We start from the raw sequence: 25,587 nt of genomic DNA, 5'->3' as shown, positions 1-25,587 counted from the left end.
TAAGGTAAAGATTCTAAGAAATTTCAGGGCTTTAGGATTTCAGACTTAGCCAAATTTCAGGGGCTTCAAGATTTCAAACTTAACCAGATTTCAGGATTCACCTCTGATTTTGTTTAAGTAGCCGGTGTGTCTTCATTATGCATCATCAACTCTACGGACTAATATTTGCTTCTTTTGTGTCATGTAGGTAAAAATGGCATCTTAACTTGTCGAGGTCATAACTTTTGACCTGTAGCTCAAAAATCAAAAAAATTTACGCCGTTGGAAAGAAGAACTGAAGATCAGTTTCTCGCCGGGAAGGATTCGATAGGTGGAGAGAAGATAAAGGTTGAAGATATAGAGGTTGGACACATGAAGTGAAATATGCTCCTCATCTTATGTAGCTGTTAATGACAAGATTCAACATAGGTGCCTTGGGATTTTCGATTGAAGAAGCAGAAGGAGTGCAAGTTTATGGGAGTGATTGGCTATAAAGAGGGTGTAAATCATCAAAAAGAGGCATGGAATGTATAAAAAAAGTGATCTAAAATCCTATTTGAGTAAAACCCAAAAACCGTTTTCAAAATTGAGGACTTTGATTTTTTGGTGAATTGAGCTCCACAGCTCTGCAGGTCCCAAGATCTATAGCTCTGTAGCTCTGCATTTTCATACAGCTCCGCAATTCAGAGGTGCACCAACAGTTAACTACCAGTTCCAAAAATAGCACCTTTCATGCATCGGGAGCGCATTCTGATGACGAGTTAACTCCAACACACAGCTAGTAAAGAGCCAGTTCTCATTTTTGATGCCTCCATGCACTTCTTCTTCGATTGATGGCTTCTTCCTACTTTCTCTCACATGCTTTCTTTGTTCTTGACATGTAAAGGGCTCATGCATCCAATTAATGAGGAAAATATGGATGGAGTCCCTCTAAGCACCGGTTTAGTTGGTAGTTTGTATATATTTTAGTTTGTTTTTATTGTTAAAAGCATTTTGTTGCATGTAAGATATCTCTCACTCTCAACACAAATTGAGGAGACTATTTTTTATATATACCCCATTGTAAAATGTAACAAGGGCCGCCATTATTATGCAATAAAATTATGCTTTTGGGGCTAGCATTTGCAGTGTAGTTATTCTTGCCTGAATGTGTCATCATTTTGTGGATTTTATTCGTAGGATTGTGATTGAGCCAAAGGTTTATTGCATTGTTTCTAGTTGTGCGATCTTTTAGTTCTGGTGTTTGTTGCAGATATACAAATTTCGTTAACGTAACGAGCTTGCGAAGAGATCACCCGATTGTGTCTACATAGCTCTTTGTCTCGCATGAGCGCACTTTTCGTGGCCTTGCAATTTGATGAAGAGTGAAACATCATTCGATTTGTTAAAGATTCTCACCGACGATTGCATCAGTGGATTCTAAGAAGCGCTGCTCCTGTTTTCATTGGTTTCCCACTGATTTCTTCAAAGGTTTAACTCGTAGCGTGTTGTGTTCTGTAGCTTATGTCTGTTTAGGAATTTCAAATTCAAGTTATTTCAATTTCGCGTTATTTGTTTTCAATTTCGTTATTTGCTTTGCTAACCCCCTTGTTAGACTAGGACCTCATCATAGTTGCATTGTTAGACTTGCATTCATTAAAAAAAATAGAAAATACAAAAACATTGTTCTTTTGATGTGATATTTTGAGACAACGATCAAATCGATTTTGATTCCCAGAGAGTGAAAGGGTTCATAGTACCAACAAAGGCCTCCTTGTGAACAACTACATTTATTTTCAATTGAGCGGATTTTGGTGCGTCATAAGACAAATACGGAACCTTGGAGTTGATCCTCAAAAGGGATTAGCTTTCCAAGAGAGGAATTACGCAACAGATTCCTACCGTTGGCCTCGTGTCAAACGAGCCCCCAACAAGTCCTCTATCGGCCATCCTTTCCACTTAACCAGGTACTCTTCATACTGACTACTTTTGGTACTCCTACCTACATGGCTATCTAGAATCTCTTCTATCTCTTCCTTCTTAGAAGTAGGAATTGGACAGGGCTCCAGCGTCAACCCCTCATCTGCACCATCATCATGATACTCTGTTAAGTTTGCAATGTTGAAGATAGGAGAAATGTGAATCCCATCTGACAACTCTACCTCATATGCATTTTCGGAGTCATGTTTCTTCAGAATTTTGCAGGGGCCAAATTTCTTCATCTTCAGCTTATTGTAAGTACCTGCTGGAAACCTTTCCTTTCTTAAGTGTGCCATGACCAGATCCCCTACTTGGAACTATTTATGCCTCCTCCTTTGATCATCCCTAGCTTTATACTGTTGATTCATCTTGATAATGTGTGCATGGACCTTCTCATGTAGGTGCTTGATATGTTCAGCAAATTCTTCTGCCTCGGCACTTGTCCTCTCCCCTTGCTCCATCTTCCTCAATTCTGGTGCAGTCCTTTAGCTACTTCCATGTACAATTGGGAATGGTGATCTACCAGTACTCCTATTTACAGAGTTATTGTAAGCAAATTCTGCTTGTGGTAGAATCAAATCCCATCCCTTGGGCTTTTCTCCCACTAAACACCTCAACAAATTGCCTAGACTTCTGTTAACCACTTCTGTCTATCCGTCATTCTGTGGGTGATGTGTAGAACTGAACTTCAAGTCCGTCCTCAACTTCTTCCACCAAGTTCTCTAGAAGTACCCTACAAATTTAGTATCTCTGTCGAAAACTATACTCCTTGGGAGACCATGTAGTCTCACCACTTGTTTGAAAAACAAATTTGCAATATGTACGGCATCATGAGTTTTGTGGCATGGGATGAAATGTGTCATCTTGGAGAACCTATCAACAACCACAAATACTGAGTCATTACCCCTTTGTGTCCTCAGCAATCCAAGAACAAAATCCATACTTATTTCCTTCCATGGCTTTGATGGAACCGACAATGGTTGATATAGTCCAGTATTGTGACTAAATCCTTTGGCTGCTTGACATACTTGACAACTCTGCACAAACTTCTTCACATCTTGTGACATTTGAGACCAAAAATAATGTTCTCTAAGAATGGCAATGGTCTTATCTTGACCAAAATGTCCTGCCATCCCTCCACTATGTTTCTCCTTAATCAGGTTTTCCCTCATGGAACTCCTTGGAATGCACAATTAGCTGCCCTTGAACAACATACCATCCTGAATCAAATAGTCTAGCCACCAGGTTCTGTCTATAGTAATAGGTTATGTACAAGCCTTCCACGCTTCAGCAAAATCAGGATCCTCAGGGTACAGATTCTTGAGTTCATCAAACCCAACCACTTCAACTTGCATTACTATAAGCAACAACTGTCTCCTACTCAATGCATCTGCAACCCTATTAGACCTTCCACTTCTATGTTTCAACACAAAGGTATAGCTCTGCATGAACTCTACCCACTTCAAATATCTCTGGTTCAATTTACCTTGGCTATTTAGGTACTGTAATGCCTGGTGATCAGTATATAAGACAAATTCTTTTGGCAATAAATAATCCCTTCATTTCTTTAAGGCCCGAACTATTGCAGAGAACTCCTAATCATAAATAGAATAATTCTTCTTTGCATCGTTCAATGTTTCACTAAAATATGCAATAGGCTTACCTTTTTGGCTCAATACAACCCCAATAGCACTGCCACTAGCATCACAATCCACCTGGAACACCTTACTGAAATTAGGAAGTGCCAACACAGGTTGTTCTATCACCTTTCTTCAGCAATTCAAAACTTCTCACAATTGTTGTAGTCCATTTGAACTCCTTTCTATCCCCCCTTATCGTGTCAGTCAGGGGTGCACATATGCCACTGAAATTCTTAATGAACTCTCTGTAAAAACTAACCAGACCATGAAATGATCTCACCTCAGTAGTAGACCTTGGAGTAGGTCATTCCAAGATGGCTTTTACCTTCTCTGGATCCGTTTTGAGACCTTCAAATGATACAACAAACCCCAAGTAGACTAACTCCTTTTTAGCAAAGCAACACTTCTTCAGATTAATCAACAATTTCTCTTCCCTCAACCTTTCAAGGACACTACGAATGTGCAATAAATGTTCATCCAAAGTCTTGCTGAAAATTAAAATATCATCCAAATAGACAATAACAAATTTTCCCAAGAATTTCTTAAGTACCTCATTCATAAGCCACATGAAGGTGCTTGGGGAGTTGGTCAATCCAAAGGGCATGACTAACCACTTATACAGACCCTCCTTGGTCTTGAATGCAGTCTTCCACTCATCTCCCTCTCGGATTTGTATTTGGTGATAGCCACTCTTGAGATCTATCTTTGTGAAGTATTGAGCTCCACTCAAACAGTTCATAAGATCATCCATTCTTGGCAAAGGAAACCAATACTTGATGGTTATCCTATTTATAGCTGGGGAGTCTGTACACATTCTCCACTCTCCATCCTTCTTTGGTGCCAGTACTGCAGGTATTGCACATAGACTCAGGCTCTCTCGAATCAAACCCTTCCTCAATAGCTCTTGAACCTGTCTTTTTAGCTCCTCAGTTTCAGTAGGAGTCATCCTATGAGCAGCCTTGTTAGGCAAACTAGTTCCAAGGATTAAATCTGTCTGATTACTGATTTGCCTTACTAGTGGTAACCCTTTTGGAACATTATCAGAGATGATATCTCCAAACTCACTTAAGAGATCTGAAACTTCAAGTGGAATTTCACTACTACCTTCCTTATCTTTTCTAGGAATCAAAGCATAACACATAGGAATCTAAATTGGATGATTGCAATTTATTCTGAGAACAATAAATAGAAATTTAAGCTAGCATGTATGCAATCTAACAACTAAAATAAGAATAAACAATAGCAACAAAATAGCTTGGATGCACAAATGATGAGTATTCGATTTGACATATTTTCTTTACTCAAAACTTGAACCTTAGAAATGAGAGATGAGAATTCCCAATTTATACAAATCCAAAATAAATCAACAGTATATATTAAATTAGATGAACGGTCAAGATTGAGTGAGAGTTCAACTCAAATGGGAAATTTCCATTTAAGACAGAGTTAATTCTTCAATTTCCTTCTTTATTTTGAAAGTTAATGTTTCCATTTTTGAACTCAAGAGGAGATTTTGAATATATTATTTAAATCTTGTCTCATATTTTGAATATTTAAATTGAAATTATGAATGTTTAGAGACATTTAATTCAAATATTTAATAAATTCCCTTGTCATTTGTTTTTTGCAAAAGGGGTAATTAATTTAATAAAAGTGTTAGGTCTTTTAAAATAAATCAACTAATTAAGTGGGTTTAATAGCCAAGATGTGGATAATTAGGATTTTATTAAGATTTAGTGATTTGCAAATTAGTGATTCTCTGCAAGTGATATTCAAATAAGTAGAGACAATTAGTGCTCAAAATGCCTAACAAATTAGTACTTCATTTATCAATTTAGAGATTAGGAACAAAATGGTTTAGGAGACCAATTTTGGAGTATTACTGCTTCCAATGCTTGTTAATGATTCACCTGTACTGCTTTCTCGCCGACTACATGCCATATAGTTATGTAGTTTTGTCAACATATGAACTTGACCATGCCGATATTGCTACTTAAATTTATTCATCACTTTATGTATTTTAACCATCTATGTTTTGCATTTGATTTCTACCACTATTAGGGAGATATTCATCATTAATTGTTCCCCTTCCTACTATGGCTTCTGCTAGTAAACATATATGCTTGATAGTTTGGATGCTGACTTCCACTGATTTTATATGCAATAAACCATCTTGGAGTTAACATATTGATCGTACCATCCACATATGGTTGACTTTATGTTTAATAGGATCTATCTTGATCAGTGTCTAGTTATCTCATTCTCTATATATACATTCTCGCTGCTATATCAAGTAATTTAACCTTGCGTCCTTATTGGCCCATTAATGATGATGTTGCAAGTTTTATTGATTTGCTCAGTAGTTTTAGTCTTTATTGAATGCTGCATATTTATAGTCCACATGCAACATACACATTAAAGCCATTACTTTTTGTTGCTTATTTTGAACTACGGTCGCCTTATTTTTTGTTTATTCTGAACTATTGTCACCTTATTTGCTCCATATAACATTGACATGACATAATCTTTTTGAAAGAAAGTGATGTGGGAAGTTTGACAGCCAACTCATAAAGTTTTGAATATTTATCTCTTAATCCAACTACTGAGAGATATCCTTTTCAGTGTTATTGATTGAAACTTCCCATTCCAAAAATGATCTCTTGTATTCTTTCTTTTGTTGATAATGGTTACAATACAATATATTAAAGCATGAATTCAATATTACCAATTCCAACATAAGCAATTACTACCAATGAAAATCGTACTTGATATTCGTGAGGGAAAATAATTTTCTTTCTTTATTACCAAAAAACAACCAGTACTTCATGTTCCAATGTTCTTAATAGTTCTTGGTTGGTTAGAGAGACTAACAGATGCACCCCCTTGCTTCCTAACTACCCAAACCCACTATTAACTCACTTTAATTACATTGTTGATTTACTATATCCTACATTATCCCCTCAAAAGATGAAAGAATTCATCTTTTGGATGACTATACACAATAACCTACAAAATTACACTTATAAGTGGCAGGAATGTGGCAACTCCAACATCTTGGTATGCATGGCGCTTCAACTTCCTAGACATTGTATGTCGTACAGTTTGGTTGCTTCCGGCTGTGTGGTATCCGTACATCGTACATACTGGTTCTTCTAGCTTTTGGCATCTGTACATTGTATGAACCATCCTCCCTATTTCACGTACGGTCTTTGTGTGATCGGTCTGTACAGTCTTGTAGTCCTCCTCTTCCCGTATAGAAGTTCTAGTCCTCTTGTGGCCTCCTTCGGCTATCCAAATTTTCCCTTCACGTTTGCATAGCCCCTTTCGTACGAACTTTCCCTTTTCGTCTTGCTCGTCTAAGTTCCCTCAAGCTATACTTAGGTTTTCTACTATTGCGTTTGACGACTTTTTACTCATGACCTACCTCTTTTTATAACCGCATGTTTGTTCCTTTCCTTCTACTTGATTGTCTGTGTCTGTACAAAATAATGTATTCTTCTAACCTTCTCTATAGTGTGTACATCATACAATCACCCTTCTTCCTTCTCCAACAATTTTACCCCACCCACACGTCGTTCAACCTCAATGTTATTGATCTTTTCATTCAACAAATTTTCTCCTGCACCCGTACACCATCCAGAAGGGTGGTCTTTCCTCATTCTGTACGAAAGTCTGATTTATCCATATGCAAGTCTGGTCCCTTATATGTCGTTTTTACGTCATTCATATATGTCCTTCCTTTCTTTCTCCTTGTCGCATTTTCCGTCAATACCTTGTACGAATTCTCCTTTCGTATGGAAACCTTCGTATGGACTTGATTATATCTCTCATCCGTGTATGGAGGTCTATTACTCATACACACGTCTTTCTTTCCTTTATGGGAAAATGTTGTCTTCCTCCTTGCTAATTTTTTTTTGCCTTCACTCTTAATATCTCTTTCTTTTAATTCTTGTGTTGATTGGTTCTTGGGTTGTATTTTCACTTAAAGTAGATTAACTTGGGACACTGGATTTCTTTCCATATAGATCTTTAGTTTGGACCTGTTTACTAGGTATTTTTCCTTTGGTTCTATTTCCTAAAATCTGTAGCAAATTACATTTTGGTTGGAAACTCCTAAATCCTCCATTTTCTAGTAAAATAGCCCATTGAGGGAGCTTGGATCATCCTCTAAACAATTGCCTGACTATAATATACCCTCTTCATTAGGTTCTATTCCTTCATCCTCCTCCCATTCTTCCTTGTCTTCTTTTGAGTCTGAAGCCATCTCCTGGCTCACTATTTAGGTTTAGAGGTCAATTATGTAGCTTCGTACAGACTTAATTCCATCTCTCATCTGCGTATGGAGGTCTATTACTCATACACTCTTTTCTCCTTGTTGATTTTTTCTGCCTTCACTCTTTATATAATGTTGTTCTTCTTGTGTTGATTGGTCCTAAGGTTGGATTTCCACTTCAAGCATAGATTTTCAGTTTGGACCTATTTATTGGGTACTTTTCCTCTGGTTCTATTTCTAGAATTTGAAACAAATTACATTATTGTTGGGAAACCCCATAATCCTCTATTTGCTATTAAAATAGCCCGTTGAGGGAGCATGTATCATCCTTTGAATAATTCCCCAACCGTAATATGCCCTCTTCATTAGGTTCTATTCCTTCATCCTTTCCCCATTCTTCCTTGTCTGCTTCTGAGTCTAAGGCTAGCTGCTAGCATACTATTTGGTTTCAGAGGTCAATGACATACTTCCGCCGTTGGCTTTAATGGAAAGAGTATTCCTTTTCCAATTACGAATTTTTCTTCATCGTAACAAGCCATCCTCTCTCCAATAGTGTATACCCACGGAGTCCAAGAAAAATTGTTGTGTACCAATCAGTTGAAGAGCACACGATTATACTGTGAAGGTGGTTGAATTAGTATAATAACAACTTTGCCAAATTAAATCTTTTATCCATACAATAAATTTAAATATTCAAATTAACAATTATGCACACGAACACAATGACACAATGATTAAACCTAATGCCAAGTATCAATATATTAACATGTAATGCCCCCTTCTCTGCGCTAGGCCTTTGTAGCACCTTGTTGGTCTATCTTCCCATCCAGATAGGCTAAGAGGATCCCAGTGCATTCACAGGAATTTATTTGGTTTCGTTTGGTGAAATATTTAAGTTTAGGGTGCTTATTTCTATAGTTGAGTCACTTTATTTTATAAGCCAGATTTATAAAGTTACTTTATGACTTAAAGTCATTTTATAACAAAAGTAACTTAAGTGACTAAAAGACGAAAAAGGTCTTGATCCCACATTGCATAGTTGTTGTGCTCTCCCTCATATCAAGCTTATAAAAGCAATAGGCTTTCCTGAGATTTGGAGCATGAAAATATTTTATTATTCAGAAAATGATATTGGTTGCTTAAAAGTGACAGGTTACTCTTTAGGACGTAGCCCAAGCATCTCATTGGAGATTTCACTCAGATTTAGGCAGGGAGTTTGCATTGTGAAACATTGTTACAGTTGAATCTGCATTCAAAAGTAAGTCTGTTTAACACGTATAAGCTTTTGTGGGTTTTGATAATAGCTGGAAACCGCATGATCAATCTTCAATATATCTGGAAACGTCCAGTCAGTTTGACGTTCTTTGGAGCGTGAGGATCAAATACATTAATCTCGGATAGGGATGTAGCTTTAAGAAGTCTCAGATATTCCATTCCCCTCATCACGAGAGGCTAGTTGGCTGAACACGTGCGTGGGATAAAGGTTGTTCTACAGTCATGTTGTTACTCTATTGTTTAGATTTCTAGCACGATTGTATGAGATTTCCAAGTACTTTCTATGACATGTCCTGTATTGGCTAAAACACACGAAGACATTGAATACATGATTTGATGCATTTTGGGAGCATTATGTAACTTCTGAATTATCTTTCCAAATATTTATATTGTTGCATGCTGTCACTGGCATAATGTTGGGCAAAATTGAACACTTGGTTTGGATTGTTGGCACCACTCTCTACATCGTTTTGCGTTTGATAAGTTATTTCCATTACTCCTCAGGTTTGGATTATTATACAAGTCGTCAATTACCCCCATGTAAATGTTCACTTGTACTCCCCCTTGTGAAGGATTCATCAACGCTATTGCATGTTGTTGTTCTACTATTAATGCATTTACCTCTTCAAAGACTCCTCTCTTAGACTTTGACATCAATGCAATCAGCTATCCGTCTTCTTGTTTTGATTATCTCTCAAGAAACACATACACTCTCATATTCCCATCAATATTATGAATCAAACATATAATTGTTGATATGTATAGCAAAATCACCATGATACTGATTATTGTGTCAATCAAATTATCTATAAAACCTCTTGACCGTTACCCACTGTAGTCGCTGCTATAGCATTTTAGAGTCACTAATAATATTGAATTTTGATTCTTTGAAGACTCTCGTTGATTCGACGATAACCATTCTCTGCTACAATGCATGGTGTTGTTGACTTACGCTTGATATTCACCAGCAAAGCTTTGCACATATAATCAACAAAAATGATTGTCGTTGCCATTATTACTCCTCATTGTTTCTTATTTTTTGTTCAATCGTTGTCTCTATAGAGACACGCTTCACTACATGTTGCTTTCAACTTTCTTGCACACATCGAGATGTTATCTGTAGTTTGTTGAATGCCCTAATCTTTTTAATAATTGTCTAGACGAGAATTCTTGTGTCCATTGTGACTGTTTCCAGTCTTGGACGCAACCTCTACTTTTATATTGAAACTTATCTATGTTTGCCATCAAATATTCAAATATTTGAACTTGCCAACGATGCTAAACATATTCACATATCTTTTGGACAATCAGAACTTCTGAATCACACATTGATTTAATTGTTTGTTATGGTAGTCAATCTTTTAAGTCTCTCGTTAACTCTTAGGTTCCCACATTTGACTCTCAATCAGAGCACCACTGTATATATTAACTCTGCAATATGGTTCACTGATCGGTGAACTAATTTGTGTGATGTGTAAGTAGTCTTGGCATTATTGACTTCAGATAATCCTTATCATATGCTTAAGGACTTCTTTGAAAGTCAATTTATATGAGAAGGAAGGTCCGAGTCCCACAGTTTCCAGGTTCCAATTTACTGGAAGCTCCTACTCCCACTGCTGATGAAAAATCTGAAATCCTACCTTTATATAGTTGCTTATTTAACTTGATGATGGATGCAATTTATTTCCTTCTCTAACTTTAGAATTAGCCAATATTTTTCTTCTCGCACTTTCACTTTCTTTATATATATGTATTCCTTGACTTGCACTCGCACACTTTTAAATAAATCTGCTGACTTCTTCTCCCTTATATCATATCTCACACATTCTTTCTTCTACATTCTTCACAGCAGCATCAAATTCACATTGACTCTTTTCATTAGCAATCTTCCTAATTATATTGAATACACACTTTTCCGCAGCCACACTGTTTCTCACTTCATATTCTTCACACAACTACTACTCTTTTTGAGATGTTTCTTTACTTATGTTTTTTTCAACTAAAAGATGTGACTTTTCAAACTGAAAAAATGTATCTCCTTTAACCAAATAATACGTATTAAAATTAAAATTATGATAAGGTAATTATTGGGTGGCTTTCTCTTTAATGTTTACAAATACCACAATATCACCATACGCACATGATGGCATATTAAAGATGATATGGCACGGGTTGACTCCATTTCACAGTGATTTTTAATCTTTAATACTTCAGAACAATTTCTTCCAGCCTGATGATTCTGTGAAAAATAAATCACAACTTCAAAAATTTCGCTCGGTAAGAAAAAATGCCGAGTGACAGACTTGCTCGGCACAAGAGGGTGTCGAGTGACTGGAAGACGGTGCTGAGTAGGCTCAGCACAAGGAGGAGCTGAGTGACTCGGCACTATGGGCAACTCGGCACAGTGTATGCTGAGTGAACTCGGTAGTGAAGATGCCGAGTGAGCTCGGTCACCGTTGCAAGGTGACGCTCAGCAATAGAGGATGCCGAGTGAGCGCAACAGTAACAATAGAGATACAACCCAGTCAAAGACTAGATCGAGTGGGCAGTGTAACAGACTGCCATTAAAACACAAAGCACCGAAGGATGAAGATTTCAACTATGAACTTGTCAAATAAAAAATATCATGCAATGATGAATAGGAGAAGGGACCAACATAGTTTAGTATGCTTGCTTGCTTGCTATTCAAATAAGATAAAAACTATTACAAAATCTGGGAGCATTCGGCTTCAACTAGAAAATCCTAAAATCTTCAAACTGATAAAACTTAAAACTTAAAACTTACAGCTCTAATGGCTGCATACAACAATGCCTGGAGCAATCACTGCTTCATAGGTCGAATCAATAAAAACTTACAGAATGACAAAAGATCCAACATGTGCAATTGCAAACATGAAACTGAAACCTTTCTGTCTTCTGAACTCTGACTTGATCTGCTGATCGATTTCCTTCTTTTCTCTGTGCTCATGCACTTCTCTACTCTACTCTCTGCTACTCCTCCAACTGATCGAGTGAATCAAATTCATTCCTTTTGTCTTTTGCCAAAAATGTTTTCCCCCTCATTTCAAATTTGAACTCACCTATCATGCACTCAATGTTTCTGACTGTTGTGTAGGCCGTCAGGGTGGTAGGTAGGCATTTGGCTCTAGGAGCAACCGACCTATTGCATTAAATATTTCAACACTCCCCCTTTGTCTCAAACCAAACAAAACAAGGATCACTACTAATCCAAATCAACTACACCAAGACTCTCTCTTAGGTGCACAAAAGTTCCAATGCCTAAAGACTTAGTAAATATGTCTGCTACCTGTTGCTCAGACTTGCAAAATTTCATCTTGATATCCCCATTCTCTACCAACTCTCTGATGAAGTGATATCTGATCTTTATATGCTTGCTTCTCCATGGAAGAATGGATTCTTGGACAAAGAAATTGAGATGTTATCACAAAAGATTGTGGTACCATCCTCTTGCCTTTTATTCAAATTTGTCAAGATCCTCCTTAAGCAAATAGCTTGACATGTTGCTGCATTTGTTGCTATGTATTCAGCCTCTACTATAGATTGAGAAATAATAGGTTTCTTCTTGGATACCCATGAAATTGCACCCAATCTCATATGGAACATGTATCCGGAAGTGCTCTTCCTATCATCTAAACTTCCAGCCTAATCACTATCGGTGTAACCAACCAAATACCCATGAAATTGCACCCAATCTTATATGAAACATGTATCCGGAAGTGCTCTTTCTATCATCTAAACTTCCAGCCTAATCACTATCGGTGTAACCAACCAACTTAAAATAATTTTATGTAGTATACAAGATCCGAAATCCCTTGGTACCATTCACGTACCTTAAGATCCTCTTTCTCGCTTGCCAATGGGAATCCTTTGGTGTTTCCATAAATTTGAAAATCAAACTTACTGAATGCATCATGTTTGGCCGAGTTGTAGTCAAATACACCAAACTTCCAACCATACTCTTGTATAGTGTTAGATTCACACTTTTGCTGCAATCTTCCTTGCTCAAATTTAGACCTACTGCTGTTGGTGTTGGGGTTGCCTTATTGTTCTTCAATTTGAATCTCTCCAAAATATGCCTTGCATATTTTTCTTGAGAGACGAAGATACCATCATGTATTTGTTTTACTTCTATACCTAGAAAATACTTCAAGAGACCTAGGTCTATCCTTTCAAATTCATTCTTCATGGCCTTTTTAAATTCACCAATTAGGAAATTATTATTTCTAGTGAAGATTAAGTCATCTACATACAAGATAACAATCGACACATTTCCACTTGTTGCCTTAATATACAGAGTGGGCTCACTATCGCTTTTGCTAAAGCCATTGCTCATCAAATATGAGTCAATCCTACTGTACCATGCCCATGGAGCTTTCTTGAGCCCATATAGAGATATCTTCGATCTATACACTTTATGTTCATCACTTGCTACTTCATAACCAAGTGGCTGCTCCACATAAACCTCTTCTTTCAATATACCGTTCAAGAAGACAGACTTCACATTCATTTGATATACCTTCCGTTTGTGTTGGGTTGCAATTGCTATGACAACATGCATGGTTTCCATTCTTGCAGCCAGGCATATGTCTTATCATAATCTTTGCCATACTACTACTTGTAACCCTTGACTATTAAACGTGCCTTATGCCTATCTATTTTTCCTTCAACATTACACTTGGTCTTATAGACCCATTTCACTATAATTACTTGTTTCTTGGGAGGCAAAGTAGTTAACTCCCATGTCTCATTTCTTTCAATAGCATCTATTTCCTCATCCATGGCATTGCACCATTTCTTTTCATTCATAGCTTCCTCAAAATAAATTGGATTACTATGAAAAAATAATGTAAAATTTACACTCTCATCATAATCTTCCTTATACCTTTCATCTTGGTATATCTCCCTTAGACTCTTAGTCTTTCTTAGCAACAGGGAGGTAGGAGTGGACTCTGAATTTTCAGTATTGCTGCTGCTATTGTTTTGCATATTAGCTCGTGGCTATCTTGAAGTGCTTGGAGCTGTTGCTTGGCATGTTAAGGGATGCTTACCTTTTTGGTGCTCCATCTTCGTGTTGATCACCAATGTCATCTTTTTCCTCTTCAATAGTAGGCACTTTACTTGAAGTGCTTGAAAATTCATCTACCGAGCCATCCCATGACTGATTTTCAAGAAATTCTACATCTCTTGAAATGATGATCTTATTGCCAATTGGATCATACAATCTATAAGCCTTTGATTCTGAATTGTACCCTGTGAAGATGCACTTCACACCTTTGTCATCCATCTTTTGCCTTTGTTCGTTAGGCACATGTGCATATGCTACACATCTGAACACTCTTAAGTATTCAACTATCCATCTATTCCTTGACCATGAGGAATTTTATCATGAACTAATTTTGTAGGACACCTGTTGATCAAGTATATTGTTGTTGCTATAGCTTCTCCCCGATATTCAGTTGGGAGCCCTTTTGCTTTCATCATGCTTCTAGCCATTTCAACAATGGTCTTGTTTTTCCTCTCAACCACTCTATTTTTTTGCGGAGTATAACTGGCTATCAGCTCTTTCTTGATGCTATTTTGCTTGCAAAAATTTATAAACATATTGGAGGTATACTCTCCTTCTCTATCTGATCTAAGGACCTTTACATAGTGTCTACATTCTTTTTTAGCTAGGGCTTTAAATTCAACAAATTTATCAAATGCTTCAAATTTGTTCTTCAAGAAATACACCCATGTCCTATGACTAAAATCATCTATGAATGTCATAAAATAAGTACCCCCCCTAATAGAAGTAGTTTGCATAGGGCCTACCAAATCAAAATGCACCAATTCTAATGGTGCTCTAGCCCTTGTAGAATTTACAGAATTAAAGGGAAGCCTATGTTGCTTACCCAAAATGCAAGCCTCACACTTGTCATAAGAATCTACTATGCATGGCAAACCATCTACCATTCTTTTCTTGGACAACAAATTTAAACCAACAAAGCCAAGATGTCCATACTTGAGATGCCAAAGCTTGGAGGGGTCTTCAATCACGCTCCGAAGAGCTGATTGCTGATGTATTGTTGTACACGCATGCTTGGGAGGCGCAACACTGACTTGAGAAGAGAAACATTTGGTTCTTTGTCATTTGGACTGGTGCGAGTAATCTATAACTCCCATCCTTCTAATGAAAGAAACACTCGTCATTTACCATCAGCACCTTGTAACTATTTTGAATGAGTTGTCCAACACTCATCAAATTGTGCTTCATACCGGGGGCAAAATACACATTCTGTATTTCCTTCATCTCACCTTGCTTGGTGCGGACAATAATAGATCTTTTGCCCACTATGCGAATGGTTTTATTATTTCCCATCTTAATTTCAGACTTAAAAGTCTTATCAATAAAAGAGAATAAACTTTCTTTCACTCATGTGGTTGCTACAACTGTTCTCCAGGTACCATACCTCAGGGCTTCCTTCTTCACCAATGTTACACATGATGAAGGCTATGGGATTGTTTGTATTTCTCATGTTCACATCAACCACATTAGCGTTCTTCTCTAACTGATCACCCTACTTCTTCCAGCATTCACTTGCATAATGCCCATACTTGTGACAGTAGTAGCATTTAACATTTCTCATATTGGAGTTGTAATTCTTCTTACCTCCTCTAGAGCTATTTTGAGAGGTGCTTGCTTCCTCTTGGTTATTTGCTCGTCCTTCGATTTATGCACCAACATTTCTTTGACCATTCCTTTTACGACCTCTACTTCTTGAGCCTCTACCAGAGCCATTTCTTCCTCTCCCCCTACCTCTTGAATTCTCTTGAGCCTTGAAAGACTGCTCTTGGGAAGTTGTTGCTGATCTATTGATCCGATGCTCATGGGTTTGAAGAGCTCCCATCAACTCATCCATGGTCAATGTGGTGAGGTCCTTTGCTTCCTCAATGGTCATCACAAGGTTGTCATATTTTTGAGGTAAACTCAATATCTTCTCTACAATCCTCTGTTGATCATAATCTTCTCCATTTGATTTGAGCTGGTTTATCAAAGTGGAGATTCGTGAGTTAAACTCTGCAATAGGTTCATTGTCCCTCATTTGAAGGTTCTCAAACTCTCTTTTGATCATCTGTAGCTTCACTACTCTAACCTTATCAATCCCCTTGAAGTTCGTCTCAAGGATATCCCATGCTTCCTTTGCATAATTTGCCGCTACAATCTTGGAAAAAACTGTGTCTGTCATTGTTGCCTCAATAAGACTTAATGTCTTAGCGTCCTTTCTCCTTGACTCTTTCAACTAAGTCTTTTGTGGGTTTGAGAGGGTAGCATACAATGCTGGGACTGTAACATCATTAAACGCATTCATTACAAACTCCCACAAGTCATTAGAAACCATTATGGTTTTCATCTTCTTTGCTCATGTATCATAATTTTGTCCATTAAAGGACGGTGGCTGTTGTTATATCTTTCCTGCATCTCCTGTCATGTCAAATATCCCAAAAAAAAATGCCCTAACTTAGTGTAGATGTGGGGCCTCAAAGCTTTGATATCATGTGAAAAATACATCACAACTTCAAAAAATTCACTCAGCAAGAACCAATGCTGAGTCACAGACTTGCTCGGCACAAGAGGGTGTCGAGTGACAGGAAAACGGTGTCCAGTAAGATCGACACAAGAAGGGGCCAAGTGACTCGGCACTAAGGGAAAATCGACACAGTGTATGTGGAGTGATCTTGATAGTGAAGATGTCGAGTGAGCTCGGTCACTGTTGCAAGGTGGTGCTCGGCAATAGAGGATGCCGAGTGAGCTTGGCAATAACAACAGAGATACAACCTAGTTAGAGACTAAGACCGAGTGGGCAGTATAACAGACTGCCACTAAAATGTAGAGAGCTGAAGGATGAAGATTTCAACTATGAACTTCTCAAATATAAAATATCATGCAATGATGAATAGAAGGAGGAAACAACACAGTTTAGTATGCTTGCTTTCTTGTTATTCAAATAAGATAAAACTATTACAAAATATGGGAGCATTCGGCTTCAACCAGAAAACTCTAAAATCTTCAAATTGATAAAGCTTAAAACTTAAAACTTAGAGCTCTAATTTTTGCATACAACAATGCCTGGAGCAATCACTGCTTCACAGGTCGAATTGATAAAAACTTACAGAATGACAAAAGATCCAACACGTGCAACTGCAAATACAAAACTGAAACCCTTCTGTCTTCTGAACTCTAACTTGATCTGTTGATCGATTTCCTTATTTTCTTTGTGCTCTTGCACTTCTCTGCTCTGCTCTCTCTCCTACTACTCCAATTGATTGAATGAATCAGATTCGTTCCTTTTGTCTCTTGCGAAAATTGTTCTCTCTCTTATTTCAAATTTGAACTCACCTACTGTGCATTCAATGTTCCTGACTGTTGTGCAGGACGTCAGGGTGGTAGGTGGGTGTTTGGCTCTAGGGGCAACCGACCTACTGCATTAAATATTTCAACACATTCATGCCCACTCATTTTCTCTCAATATGGTGACCATGTGTGAATTGACAATATTGATTTGATTCCACCTATGATCTGGAGATGCTTACATTGCCCTCTTCCAAGTACTTGTTTGGTGATTGTTGATGATGTAAATCCTTTGCTCATATTAAACTTAGGATAAAATTCCTCCTTAAGAAATCTTGGCTATACTCTCAATGGATAAAGACATGGTTGCAGTTTGCAGTCATATTGCTATAGTCATATTTTTATTATTTAACGATTCGTGTCCTGATTCTGGGCAATATCGAGCCCTTTGATTTTACCGTCCAATACATATATAATATGTAACAATTTAATTTTGTCATTTTTAATTGTTCCATTAATAACTCTGCTATTCACATCATTTAGTTGATATCTATCGATCATGTTGCTGTTGGCATCTTTGTATTGAATTGTGTCTGCTCTATATAACATGTTTTACAACATTTAAGCTTTAAAATATGAATTCTTATTTTTAGTTATTTCTTTGACATTTCAATTAGGATTTTTGTTTGCTGCTTGTTTTAATCATTGTATGTAGATTATGCTTGCAACTTTTTTATATAAATATAAAAAACATTCAACTCAAATTCATGTGCATTAGTCTTACTCTACCTGTAGACATGTATTATAAATACCACCAGGTATCCAGGATCTTTGCTCTGTCCAACATGTTCTAATAAACGATTATATTGTCATTATATATCCTTGCTCAGACTCAAATCTCTATCTGTTCAGTGTTGGGCATACTCATAATATTGATTCCATTGTCGTTGATATGCACCTTCATACCATACGCGACTTGAAGAATTATTGACATGCAGTCTCTATATTGCCCTCGTATACACATTGAGGTTTGTGCCTTCAAAAGATCATAATCACATTTTGAGTTTGCTTTCATGGAATATTGTGTAATATCACACATCTTATCTAATTTCGAATATTTATTAGTAATAGTTTTCATAACCATTCTTCTAATCTGAGGAATCCAATCTTCTTTGTCTATTAACTCTTGCTTCTCCTTGATCATTGCTTAATGAGTAATGATATCACAGTTTGCATCTAAATATCCATTCACTTAAAAGTTTAGCCTAGCAAGAAAGCAATCACATCTTGATTTAGTCTAATCTCCTCTACATATTTGTAGTCAACTCTTAATCAATGGTATGCCACCTCTAAGCTATTCATTATAGTTCCTTCATTCATACAAGAATCTTCTGCATATGACTTCTTGTAAGCTCATATTCATACCTTTGACATTGATGGTGGTTATGCTAATAATTTTATCCTTGCTAGTGAAGCCCTTTGACATCAATGAAATTTCTCCATCACAAATTTGTCATTCTTTCAGGTTTTCATATTTAACAAAATCTTAAACTATTTTAACAGATTATTGGAAGAGGAGTGAAGCTAGCAGACTCAAAAGATTCAGAGATTTAAATGGCAACAAATAATATTTTAAACCTAAAGTGCTTTATGAGACAGGTAGCTAGTTAGCTTGGTATTCACAAACAAGAGAAAATGCTCTCATCACTTTAATCCAATTGGAAGGGTGTTTTGACCATTGTACAAAAGTCACCACATGACTTGTTGAAGCTTGCTCTTGTACCTATAGTAGCTACACTAAATTAATAAAAGTGGCTGAAACATTCAGATGGTGAGATAAAACTAATAGCTACTTCTTGTTTAATGGAGGTTTCAAGAATTTCAGCACCACAAGAACCCTGTGAAGATGACATAATGAAGGGGGTAGTTTGTCTTAATGTATGGTGGTGAGTATTATTATTTAGTTTCAATGTGTGGCAATTGAAGTTGATTTCAGATTGTCAATCTTATCTTTCACTGTTGCTTCTTTCACTCTTAGCTTTCAATGTATCTACTTTTTTTTTTTTTTTTTTTTTAAATTACAAAATGAAGATTTGTAAACCTAGGGTCAACTCACATTTCATCTTTTTAGTATTTCTTACCTATTCCACTCAAGTTACATTATTAATTAATAAAAGAAAAGAAAACCTAAGCTATTTACAATTTTTTATCAATCTTAAAATATTGTAGTTTTGAGTGAATCAATAATATCGATATAGGATGTTTCTAGTGAAAGATAATAGTGGTTCTAGTAAATGTTTGTAGGATTTAATAATGTAGGTTGTGTCAATTTGGTGTATGTGACATATTTTGAGTTGAAAATTTGTTGTAGATGCTATTAACATATATTTTAAATGTTTTTAAATTCAAAATATACATATTTCAACTAGTTTTATGTTAACTATTTGGAGTTAGATATAAATGATTATTATAATTAGATTGAATAGTTTAATATATTTAATATTATTAGTACTATTGATAAACATGATATATTTTAAAAATGTAATTTTATGACAGGTTGAGCAACATATGGATGGGTAGCAAAGTAGAAGAAAATCAATAAATCACTAAAATGAATGTTTTCAATTTGGGATTGTTGATTTTGTATTGTTTGGCTGGGGGAGAGCATGCCTTTCGCAAAAGTAGTCTTAATTGGGAAGAACAAAAATAAAGACAAGTATAGTATTTTGGTCATATGTCATCTTGCAGAAGCATGCGACTTGAATTAACTTTTTGTTCGTCATGGAATGTAAGACAATTTTTAATAAATTTATTATAGAATCTTATTCGAATAGATATCTATTAAGTAATTTATTATGTTAATTTTTCTATTTCAGGATGCAGATAAATGAAATTTAGAAAGATCCATTCTTTTAGAATGTTAAAAATGCATCTATTTCCTTCAAAAAGCGAATGCTAAAAGCTTTTTCACATTCGCCATTGGCAAGTAACCCAGATTCACATGAAAAATCAATTAGAGATACTTTTAAAGCACAAGGGTCACACATTTTTCAAGGCAGTTGGAAGCATCTACTTCATCAAGATGTACAAGATCATATTGATCGTGAAATCATCGATCATCAATTCAGTCAAGTATGCTAATATTACTTACTCTAATTGCTTCGTAAATTTTTACACATTGCATACTCCAATGTATCATGTGAGTTAAGGTATGTTAATATGAAATAATGAACTTGATACTTAATCGTAAATTTCAGAAAATTTAAATATTTTAAATGCTATGGTCAATTTTATCTACAAATATAAATATTTTTCATCTCTATTTTGGGGCGTGAGATTTCATAAGTGTGTTTTTTGAAGTGTAACATTTTTCAATTAATATTAAAAGTAAATTGCAAAATAAGGTTCTTTTGAACAAGTTATGTCAATAACTTTATAAACTATTAAAACAAACTTCAGAAATATCTCACAAAACTATTTCAGTACTCTATTAGACTTATTGTCAAATACAAATTTTACAGAGTATGATAGTTCATTATAATGATTATACATATTTCTATATAGTTTAAGCAACTGATTGAGTTGCTCATAAAGATGAGCAACTCAATCAATTGCTTAAACTATTTAGCAATATGTATAATGATAATATATATTTTTAAATAGTTTAACCAACATATCGAGTTGCTCATAAAGATGAGCAAATCGATTAGTTGCTTAAACTATTTAAAAATTTATATAATGATAATATATATTTCTAAATAGTTTAGGCAACTGATCGAGTTGCTTATAAAGATGAGCAACTCGATCAGTTGCTTAAACTATTTAGAAATATGTATTATTATTATGATGAACTATCACTCTTTTGGTAAAATCTATATTTGACAATGAGTTTAGTGAAGTACTGAACTATTTTTGTGAGGTATTTCTAGAGTTTTTAAAAATAGATTATAAGGTTATTGACATAAGTTGCTTAAGCGAATCCTCTTTTGCAATTTATTTTTAATATTAATTGGGAAATGGTACACTTCAAAATGCATACTTATGGAATCACATGCCCTAAACAGGAGATGAAAAATATTTATATTTGTAGATGTAATTGACCAAATCATTTAGAAGATTTAAATTGTTTGCAATTTATGATTAATATGAAGTTAATTATTTTTCTATTAACATACTTTAACCCACGTGATATATTAGAGTAGGTAATATGAAAAAGTTCATAGGGCAATTGGAGTAGGCAATATTAGCATACCTGATTGAACCGAGCTTGTGGTTTTCAATTATAAAAGTTCAGCAAATCTTTATCAATGAAATTTTGACAACATTTGTAAATAGGGCAAGCACATGACTGGCTACTCACTATTGTTACTAGCACAATTTGTTGGCATGCAGAGGTGGTAGAAAATTTCCATATAATTTTTGTATAGGTGTTTGAATATTGTTTAAAAAGTGAATCTGAATTGAGTTGCATTCTAAGATGTAGATTTGAATACAAAAATGTGCAGATTTGTTTATGAATGTGTGTAACAAATTTGCAACTTCACAGAAATATAGAGCTGAATGGGTGCTGACACTAAATATTAATTCTTGAAGGAGTGCACTACAATGTATGATTTCTTGAACACTACATTCTTTGGTCCTTTGATCTTGCTTCTAATGATCTTTGAATGTTTTGTATCTTTCATTTTTTTTTGCACTATATTTGTATCATTGTTTTCTAAGATAAGAGGATATCCGTTAATCAACAAATTACTAGTACTAGTCATTTAGATGTAAAAGCATTATTTTGACTGTTATTTAATCATTGTCTCTTGTATCTATACTTAGACAATTCAGTGACCATTAGAACTTTGATGAATTTTGAAGGATTTTACTGCTTGCATTGAGGTTTATATACACAAGAATTGGACATTTAGAGGATGGAGTTTGGATAGGATTGAGTTTTAATCAATGGAGGAGACAATTGTGATAATTCCATTATATGTGCTTTGGTAAGATTGACTATTGTAATCACAATATTATTTCTCTTCCTTACGTTGATTCTATACATATTCCGAGTGCTACCCTCTCCATTTAATCCTTCACTCTTTTGTGGATTTTTAGGGCTTCTAAAAGAAGTTGGATGAGCAAAACTTGGTCAAGGCTTTCAGTTTGGAAGATCAGATGCATGGTTAGTATAACTTATTTTTCTACTTTAAACCATAGTTTGCAAACTCGGAGTTGGAGCGTACTCAATAAGCCTAAAATTTTCAGCTCGGTGAAAACCCAAAGTCTCGGCAAATTAAAAATGACTAAATATTAAATTCTCAAAAGAAACATTTTTTTTGTAAAATTCAATTACAAAATGTGTTAAATTAAATATTGTTATCTTGAAAGAGAAAATGCATGGTTTTGTAGCAAAAACAACATGTGAAAAACACACTTTAACCAACATTTTACTTGCATAGACATTTTTACCCTTAGTTTTTTGTTCTATAAAAACACTAGAATTAAACTTGAGAGTACTCGCCCAATGAAAAAAAATAGAGAGTACTCAGCAACTCGGGGAGTACTCAAAGAGTTTGCAAACCATGCTTTAAACTATCATAACAAAAATCTATTGGTGATGATATTTTTGCCTTGTGAAAGCATAGATTCTTTCTCTATGTTCATAAAATCTTTAATTTTTTCTTTTGCAACTCTGTAATTTGTTTTAATTTAGATTAAAAACAAATAACTAAATTAATAAAGTATATGGTTACGTGTGGATATAATTTTATTTTTCTTTAAGCCTTAAATTTTTAAAATTTTGATCCAAATTTCTTTACTCTGGCTCTAATCCCCTTAGCTGTTCATTTTTTTTTTCTTGACCTATGACCAATTTATTTTATTCTGCTGCAAATTGGTAGTGGTAGGAGATGACGCAAACTTATTTTACAGAATTCGATGGAAAATGGTTTTGCTAGAATCGATGGAATTTGAAAGAGATGGGGTAAGAAACCATTACCCTTCCTGTTAAAGAGTAGTTTTAATGATTTTTTTTTCAATCTTAAAGGTGTGCATGAAATAAATGTTTAGTTGCACATTGATTTTTTTTAAAATAGAAATTCTTTGATTTTTTAAAGCTTTATTTAAGAATTTATTTTAGGGGCTGCAATATTTTTTAGCATACACCCCATGCTGTTTACGAAACATTCCATAATGGTTTAAGATAATGGAAATCCGTCTGATGATTCAATTGTGAGCACTGCAGGTTTATTTATTCCACTAAATATATTAAATATATATTGCAAGAATTATTGCTGTAAATTATATATTTTGTTAAATAATATATGCTTAAGTAACTATTTATATATAAGCGAATGAAGATTTTGTTGCTGTAAAGGTTTGAGTCTAACTAAGTAGTAGGTTCCAAAATCTTGATTACTGGCCTCCTCATTAGATATTTTTAGCACTTAAAATGTATTTCTTTCAATTTACCAATGAGTATCTCTCCTTTCATTCCCTATTAAGTCAGTAGGAAATTCTTACATTTTCACAGATCATTAAACTTGTCGTGAAGAGCTCTTAAAATCATCTTAGGAATTTATTCATCATTAAAGTCATCCCACCTGCACCAGGTGTGCTAGAAGCAAATTATTGTTCTCTAAAGCTAACAACTAAAAGATACAACCTTAGGAAGTTCTGGAAATGGGGGTTCTATATTTTGCTCTCTAGAAAGACCTCTAGGATTTTAGATGTTGGCTCTTCATTTTAAGGGAGAGGGAAAAGGAAAGAAATTAAATATACAAAACATGATATTCTAAGGTCATATGCTAAAGAATAGTAATCATTTCATTCCTCAATGCTATTTCAATATGACAAGATATTACTTGGGTCTGAAAGACTATTTATTATGATTCAAAAGTTTACATTTTCATGATGAACAAGAATAACTAATGATTATAATTACTTCTAGAAAGAGCGAGCATAAATAAAGTAATGAAATAAAAATAATATACTGTAAAAGCCTAAAAGGTGATAATAGAACAATATCATATGTCTGTTATCTATTTTTGCGCCAAAATGCTAAGATCGAGAGTATTGTAATCACTAATCAAAACTTAGTCTAAGTGTCCATTACAAAGAATGATGATCAAATGTTAATGTGAGGCCATTTTTGGTCTTTGCAGAATATCCCCTTTTTCTCTAGAAGAGAAGTTGATAATAGAAAATAACTCTCCAACTGATCTTAGGAATATATCCATCCTTAAATTCATCCCACCGGGCTCGCCAGAAAAGAACTATTAATCTTGGAAGCAAAATATGAAAAGACAACCTTGGGAAGTTTTGCAAATTGGGGGACTACATTGGACTTTATAGAGCAAGCTCTAGGATTTCATAAATTTTCTCTTCATTTTAAGGTAGATGGAAATAGGAAAGAATTTGAATATGCAAATGCACGAAACTGAGGTCCTATGCTAAACAATTGTAATCATCTCATTTCTTAATACAATTTTAATGTCACAAGTTATTACATGAATCTGAAAGAGTCTTTGACATGATTCAAAAGTCTAGATTTTCATGATGTAATTGAATTTAGAAAATCCAAACAACAATAATTAATGATTATGATTACTTCTAGAAAGGGAGAACATAAAGTTAATTAATGAAATAGAAATTATAATGTGTAAAAGGTGAATATAGAATAACATGTGTCCGTTATATGTTCTTGAGCCAAAATGTCGAGTTCGAAAGTACTACAATCACTAATCAAAACTTATTCTAATTATATTTTACCAAGAATGATTATTAAATGTCAATCAGAAGCCATTTTTGGGCTTCATAGAAAATTCCCTTTTCCTCTAGAAGAGAAATTGGCAAAAAAAAATATTTCTTACAGTTTTCTAAGAACTTTTTATAATGACAACAATTCCTCTGTAAATGAAAGTGGTGCCAGCTATTCTTCAGATGAAGAACTCTGAACATTTACTCTATTGTTGATGGTTGTGCAGTCCTAAAATGTGGCAATATCTATTGGAAGCTTGTAGTGGGGTTACCTACAAAGTGGACCAATGACGCAACACCTAAGACATTTAAAGGCTTGAAACTCCTTCTGCTTCACGCCTGTATGACATGTGGCTTTTGTAGGT

The 25,587-nt window shown here is 35.1% G+C and overlaps 1 protein-coding gene across 1 annotated transcript in view; it reads left to right on the top strand.

Annotated features, from left to right (window-relative positions):
• LOC149545124 (protein ANTAGONIST OF LIKE HETEROCHROMATIN PROTEIN 1-like) overlaps positions 1-25,587 on the top strand; it is a 92,068-nt gene that overhangs the window by 54,668 nt on the left and 11,813 nt on the right. The window contains exons 4-7 of the transcript XR_016353529.1: positions 22,023-22,083; positions 22,343-22,467; positions 22,580-22,646; positions 23,396-23,447. The gene's annotated coding sequence lies outside the window, so the exon portion shown is untranslated. The remainder of the gene's footprint in view (positions 1-22,022; positions 22,084-22,342; positions 22,468-22,579; positions 22,647-23,395; positions 23,448-25,587) is intronic.

This window comes from Cupressus sempervirens, chromosome 7, assembly GCF_028749045.1.
Source record: "Cupressus sempervirens isolate cs-2001-9-10 chromosome 7, ASM2874904v1, whole genome shotgun sequence".
Classification (NCBI taxonomy): domain Eukaryota; kingdom Viridiplantae; phylum Streptophyta; class Pinopsida; order Cupressales; family Cupressaceae; genus Cupressus; species Cupressus sempervirens.
This window is presented reverse-complemented; position numbering and strand designations above follow the sequence as displayed.